The 7,413-nt window shown below is 40.9% G+C and overlaps 1 non-coding gene across 1 annotated transcript; it reads right to left on the bottom strand.

Annotated features, from left to right (window-relative positions):
* Nucleotides 1-986: 986 nt before the first annotated feature.
* LOC118492846 lies at nucleotides 987-1,093 on the bottom strand. Its single transcript, XR_004894847.1, has one exon. It is a non-coding gene; the product is annotated as a small nucleolar RNA R71 (small nucleolar RNA).
* Between the last annotated feature and the right edge of the window lie 6,320 nt (nucleotides 1,094-7,413).

Raw genomic sequence — 7,413 nt, 5'->3', positions numbered from 1 at the left:
CCCATATGTGTGTTTAGTGTTAGTAAATATCGTGTTTTATAAATTTAAAACTTGACTAAAAGTGTAAAAAGGGCTTAAAATATACACCTAATATATATAACACGTCGCACACATCAAGTTTTTGGCGTCGTTGCCGGGGACACAAGGATTTTAAGAAAGTTAGGAATCAACGGCCTAATCATTTTTTTATTTTCTTTTTATTTTTAGGATTTTCTTAAAATTTTCCGCTTCTGCAGAGCTCAGCACGGGCCGTGCCCAGCAGTGTTACTGGCAGTTTTTAATTTTCCGAGTTACAGAAGGCTGACCACGGGGCCGTGTCGGTGCAACACGGGGCCGTGTCCAACTTTCCAGTAATAGGGATCCGGAAAACAATCACTGTAACTCCAACCACGGGCCGTGTTCACTGAGCACGGGGCCGTGGTGAACTTTCTGACCAACATTCTTTTTTGTTTTTGTTGCAGGACTTGGAACCAGACGCCACCTCTACGTAGTGTATGAGCTCCAGTTCTAATAAAGACATAAAAGAACCTTTAGAAGAACCCGAACGCTTTCTCAGAAAAAGACTTAAAGCTAAAAACCAAGAGAAAGTTTCGGGGGAACCACTTCCAATGGCGGACCAACGTACCCTCATGGATTATCTACGACCCACCGTAGGTAATCTCGGCGCCGCAATCAATGCACCGAATGTCGAAGCCAATAACTCCGAACTTCGGCCACATTTGATACAAATGCTTCAAAACTCCGCAACCTTCCATGGGCTTGCGGATGAGGATCCCCATCTACATATTACTAATTTCTTAGAAATATGTGATACCTTTCGGATCAATGGAGCATCAAATGATGCCATCCACCTCCGAATGTTTCCTTTTTCACTAAAAGACCGAGCAAAAGCTTGGCTCAACGCCCTCCCAGTTGGATCGGTAAACATCTGGGATGAACTAGCCCAAAAATTTCTATATAAGTATTTCCCTCCCGCTAAAACGACTAAATTAATGACTGAAATTAATACATATTCACAAGAGGACGGGGAATCCTTATATGAAACTTCGGAAAGGTTCAAGGAGCTATTGCGAAAGTGTCCTCATCACGGTCTTGCGATATGGCAACAAGTATCCACTTTCTATAATGGGTTGTTGCCACACACAAGACAAACACTTGACTCTAGCTCCAGGGGACTTTTAAGTAACCGCCGCCCACATGAAATATACAATCAAATTGAGGAAATTGCTCAAAACAATTTTCAATGGCACACTCCCCGAGGTAATAAATCTATTGCCCCGGGCGCCCATAAGGTTGATGAAAGCACTTCTTTACAAGCCCAAATCGAGGCCCTTTTTTTCAAAAATTAAAAAGTTAGAAATGGCAAAAACGGTCTCGGTTATTGCTTGTGAAGGGTGTGGTGGGCCACATGAAAATTGGAGTTGTATGAAAGAAACAGACGATCAACCAGAATCGATAAACTACATTGATAATAGACCTAGGCCGTCGAGTCCTCCAACGGGCACCTACAACCAAGGATGGCATAACCACCCTAACCTTGGTTGGAGAGAATCCGACAATAGTAGTAACCAACAAAGCCTAAATCAACGAACAAACTTTCAACAACCAAGAAATGAGTCACAAAATTTCCCTCAACAACAAGGTGGACGAGAAAGGCTTGAAGATACTATATCTCGCCTCATCTCCGACACTGAAAAGAAAAACTCGGATAGGTTTCTACAATTAGAATCAAATTTTAGAAATCAACAAGCTAGTATACAAAACATCGAAAAACAAATAAATCAACTAGCCCAAAATTTCTCCGAGAGACCGCAAGGCGCGCTACCAAGTAATACCGAAACAAACCCAAAGGCGCAAGTTCATCTCATAATGCTACGGAACCGTACCGTGGGTCCCGCAGAAGGACCACCGCCTACAGAGGAGATCGCAACACCGCCCCAACAAGAGAAGGTTTCTCCTCCATCACCAGAGCCCACCAAGGCTCCTCCGGTTCCGTACCCCGGTAGGTTAATCCGTCAAAAGACCAATGAGCAATTCGCAAAATTCGAAAGTCTACTAAAACAATTGCATGTCAACATTCCTTTCATTGACGTCCTAACCCAAATGCCTAAATACTCAAAATTCATGAGGCACTTCCTCACTCATAAACGGAAAATTGAATCATTGCAATTAGTTAACTTAGGCGAAGTGTGCTCCGCCCTCGTGCTGAACAGACTCCCCCAAAATAAGATTGATCCCGGAAGCTTCACAATTCCTTGCTCGATTGGGGACTCCCCCATTCGTAATGCACTAGCTGACCTTGGGGCTAGCATTAACCTCATGCCCGCATCAATGTTCAAAAAACTCGGCTTAGGAAAAACGAGTCCTACAAAGATGAGTATACAACTTGCTGATCGATCCGTCAAATTCCCGCAAGGTGTTGCTGGAAATCTACTAGTCAAAGTCGACAATTTCGTCTACCCGGCCGACTTCGTCATACTTGATATGGAAGAAGACACCGAAGTCCCCCTCATACTAGGGAGGCCATTTCTAGCCACCGCACAAGCAGTAGTAGACATGAATGACGGAACACTCACTTTAAAATATGGGGATAAGGAAGCAAAGTTCGGGGTTGGGAAGAGAATAGAGGACGATGACCCAGTCAATTACATGAAGGTTATTGATTCGAGTTTGGATGATGCTCTCCGACGGTGCAACATGGGATGCAAAACATCCCGCTCGGAAAACATATAACCTCACATTGGGTCTAGCCAAGGACCCTTATAAATGTGGCGCACCACGGAGGCGTTCCGCGGAACTATCCTTAGTTTAGTTTAATCTTTTAGTTTTAATTTGAAGAAATAAAACACACTCATGGTGGTAAAGGATAACAAGGGAACCAAGAAACATAGCCCCATGCACGAAAACAGGACCGCCAGACAACAATTCCTTCATTACAGCAAGTTTAGCACGGGCCGTGTCCGCCCAACACGGCCCCGTGCTGCACACCCTGCAGAAAATTGCCCAGTTCAGGTAACTGGACACGGGCCGTGTTCGCTGAACACGCCCCCGTGTCCAGGCTTCTGTACCTTTTTCTTTAATTTTTGTCGCTGGCACCTGAACACGGGGCCGTGCCCGGTTCCCACGGGGCCGTGTCCAGACTGCCAGTAACATAAAGTTTTGCTTCTAACACCATTTTACACATTCAATCAACCTAAAAACTTATTTTTGAGACACATTGAGGACAATGTGTAATTTAGGTGTGGGGGGGGGGGATGTTAAAACCTTGAATTTTGCAAGTCCTAATAACAAGCCTTACACAAAACTCTATTGGAACCGCTAATCACCCCAAATTTTTTCCAAAAATTTTCATTTTTTTACTTGTCTAAGTTTAAGTTGGGAATTCAAGTCTTAACAAGGTTATATTTTTACAAATTTACAACCGATAGCGTCGTAATAAAAAGAACCAACATAAGAAAATTATGAAAAGGCATTGCAAACTTAGTTAAAATTTGATTATATATACTTGATCACATAAAAAACCCTTTTCCTACAAAAGTGAGTTTTGAGCCTTTAACGAGCATACGAATATATATCTTTACACTAAATGCTCATTTTTCGTTTCTTGTGTGAATAGCCGCTTGGTTCGTACGTCTCTAGAACTTGCCACAACAATACATTCCCTGTCCTTACCAACCTAAAACCGAGTAAGTAAATGATGGAGGCATTAGGACTAACCTTTTTCTTTCTTCATCATTATTTTTCAATTTTTTTTACCACCTACCCAAAATCCCCCTAGTTAACCCCTTTGAGCCTAAACCTTTTCATTTCTTAACCCAAAACCATCACCCTTTTTACCCACCTAAACTTTTTTTTAACCCTTTATTTTAGTAACAACGTTCGGTTTTCTAATGACTCTATTAAAAAAAAATTATATATTTTGATGAAACCAAATAAAAAAATAAGTTCATCAAAAATAACCTTGTTTGAAACAAGTGGTTCATCAAAATAAAATAAAAATGTGAAAAATAAAAAAGTCTTTCAAAAAACCGACGTTTGTTACGCCTTTCGCCTTTTATACTAACCACTAACCCAACCACCCACTTTTAGCCCAAGCCTAACCCTTCACCCAAAAAGTCCTCTTGATATTTACAAAGGTATATAGTTAAAAAGGAGGAGGATTGATTGCTTGGCAAGCTTATGGTAGGAGTAAGTTCCATGCCGCTCTCGAGTGATTCACTAAAAATACACCTTCGGCCGAGTGTGGAGTGATTCCCCTGTGTGGTATGTGAACTTGTATATAAATGGAATTTTAAAAAGGTATGTTATGCCCTAATAAATACTTTTTCTTATGAAATGTTTTTAATAAATCATGACGAATAGGATTGTAAATAAATAAAAATAAAACCTAAATAATCTTGGAATTCCCGACACTCTATAACAAGCCCAAAAACCTTCTCTTCTACCCATTCCATTTGGGAGTGAATAAAGCCACATTATAAAGAATTTTGCTTGAGCACAAGCAAAGATTCAAGTGTGGGGGTATTTGATATGCACAAAATGCAACATATAAATTACATCAATTGTGGCTTAAAACTAACCCTTTTTAGTACTAATGTTGGAAAAAGTATGCTTTTGTCTTCCTTTTGTATTTTCAGGATTAAATGAGCTCAAAATAGCAAAAGAAGCAAAAAGACAGCAAAATCTAACATAAATACAAGAAAAGGAACAAAAGTGATATGCCCGACCCCCCGACAGCATCTCCCCAAGCAAAACAGAGAAGCCAGAAGACTGAACACGCCCCGTGCTCAGCGAGCACGGGGCCGTGCCCAAGAAGCAGCAGAAAAGACAAACCTATAGAAGCTTCTATTGCCCACCACGGGGCCGTGCCCAGCGGACACGGGGGCGTGGTCAAGTTGCTGCAGGCGCATTTATTCTAATTGCGAATTACAATTAATGAAGAGAGAGAGAGTGTCAGACGGACACGGGGCCGTGCCCAGCGGGCACGGGGCCATGCCCAGGCTTCTGTTCAGCCTATAAATAGGAGTGTTTGGAGCACTTGCAACTCATCCCTTGGCACACCACCTCTTTCACACTTCACCCACCACCACCATAACACCATCATCCACCACCATCATCCATTGTCCATCATAGAGTGTGTGAGTCGTCTCGGGATCCAAGATTGATCGTAAGAGTTCTTGACAATCAAAGGCCATGTTTGTCTAAGTCTCTTACATCACTTGGTGAAGACAAGTGTTTAGTGTAATACTTTTTATTTTTAATCTTTTGCACTTTTTAATTGGTTTTGTATTAATGACGTTAATTACTAGTTTCTTATGTTGAAGGTGATTCTTCCTTATCGTTTGTCCGTGGTGTCTTGGCATTATTTTACTGTATATATAAAATAAAAGATTTTCACCATTCATATCTCCACGGTCTATATGGAGGTATGTTGGCTACCTGGTCGGGGGTTAAGGGAACGGTTTGGTAAGAGTCTTGCCAGTGTTCAGTGTATAGATCCCGCAAAGGACCTGGGTAAAATTTAGTAGGACCTCCTTCAATACCCAAAGGTATTGGATGGCGGGGGTCCAAACTCTTTGATCCCCTCATAAGTTAAACTACTATTAAAACTTTAACCCGGCTACTTAGGACTGTATCTCTGCTGACTCAGACTACTTAGCCGAGGGTAACGTCGCCTTCAAAAGAGGGGCCTTCCACATTATGCATTAATAACTTAATTAATTATCTTTCAATAATCCGACCCTTTAGGATTGTATCCTTGCTGACTCAAACTACTGGGTTGAGGGTAACGTCACCTTCAAAAGAGAGGCCTACTACAATAACTAAGATAATCTCTTAAACAATTGCAAAAGTGCGAAAATAATCAAAGGTTACACTACACACGAGTCGGATCCAAGTGATTAATCTTGACTATCTGTTTTTATTTTTATTTTATTTTCAGCATTTTAGTTAGTTTTATTTTCTTAGTTTAAAATCTTTTTCTAACATTTTGATTTGATTAGACGTTGAGGATAAACCGGTACTAAAAGCTCTTGTGTCCTTGGATGACCTCGGTATCTTACTAACACTATACTACGTCCACGATGGTTGCACTTGCCCATATGTGTGTTTAGTGTTAGTAAATATCGTGTTTTATAAATTTAAAACTTGACTAAAAGTGTAAAAAGGGCTTAAAATATACACCTAATATATATAACACCTCGCACACATCAATCAGCAAATATGAAACATTTTGTCACATCAAAGGGGAGTCACTAACCCAACAATTTGAACGTTTCAGTTGTCTCATCAGTGAACTAAGACTTGTTAAAGTTACATTTTCAAATGCAACTCAAAATAGCAGGTTCCTTAGATCATTGCCCGAAAAACGGGACACAATTGCTTTTGTCACCAGGAATTCAGCTGAGTTCAAAGATCTGACCCTGACCCAACTCCATGGTAGACTCCTGACCTATGAAAGGGAGTTAAACCAGAAAAGGAAGTTGCAAGAGTCTGGAAAAGTTACTGATGACTATTCATTTGGCAGCACAGCTCTATTTGGTTAGGAAGAATCTGGTAGCCGCAGTAAGGATCAGAGTTATGATCATTTTATTGACATAACTGTTGGTGGAAATTTTAACAACTCTGATTCTCACTCTGCAAATTATGCTTTCACTGCAAATACTGAAAACCAGATGTCAGATAACTTATGCTTTGAACTAAATGATTTGCAACATTTTGATCCCACTGACTTAGAAGAGATGGACATTTTGCATCAATTGGCTTTGCTTATTGTTAGAACAAGCAAATTCTACAAAAGAACAGGGAGAAAATTCCCAGGGCTTCTTGGGAATTTAAGGGTGGGGTTGGATAAGTCAAAAATCAAGTGTTACAAGTGTAATAGGCTAGGTCATTTTGCTAGGGAATGTAGGAGTCAAACCACTGGTCCCATAATCACTCACCCTGGCTCAAATCCTAGACCACAGCAACAAAACCTTGTGCACTATACCCAATATGCCCCTGCAGCACATGTTAACACTGCTCATTATACTGCAACACCTGTGCCTGTGCATTATGTTCAAACCATTGTTCCACAAATTCAGTATGTTCAGGCCCTTGTTCCTCAGGCACAAGTGCAACCTGTTGCACCTTAACAAGCTGCTCCAACTGTGACACAACCAGATCAGCAAAGCTTTTTCACACAAGGCTTTGTTGATTGGAGCAGCATGCCTGATGAACTTGGTGATGAAAATTTTGCTCTCTATGCCTGTAATGATACTTTTCATGATGAATTTTGTTTGATGGCATTAGAGTCAACACCAGAAGGGATAGAAACTGAAGGTGAACAGCTAAGTGCTGAAACAGTGGATGAAGTTGCTGAAGCAGTGGTTACTGCAATTGCTGGTGAACTACTGCTGGAAGAAAATTCAGAAA

The sequence above is a fragment of the Helianthus annuus genome, chromosome 5 (genome assembly GCF_002127325.2).
Source record: "Helianthus annuus cultivar XRQ/B chromosome 5, HanXRQr2.0-SUNRISE, whole genome shotgun sequence".
NCBI lineage: Eukaryota > Viridiplantae > Streptophyta > Magnoliopsida > Asterales > Asteraceae > Helianthus > Helianthus annuus.
The sequence above is the reverse complement of the archived record's forward strand: the minus strand, read 5'-3'. Positions and strand labels throughout refer to the sequence as shown.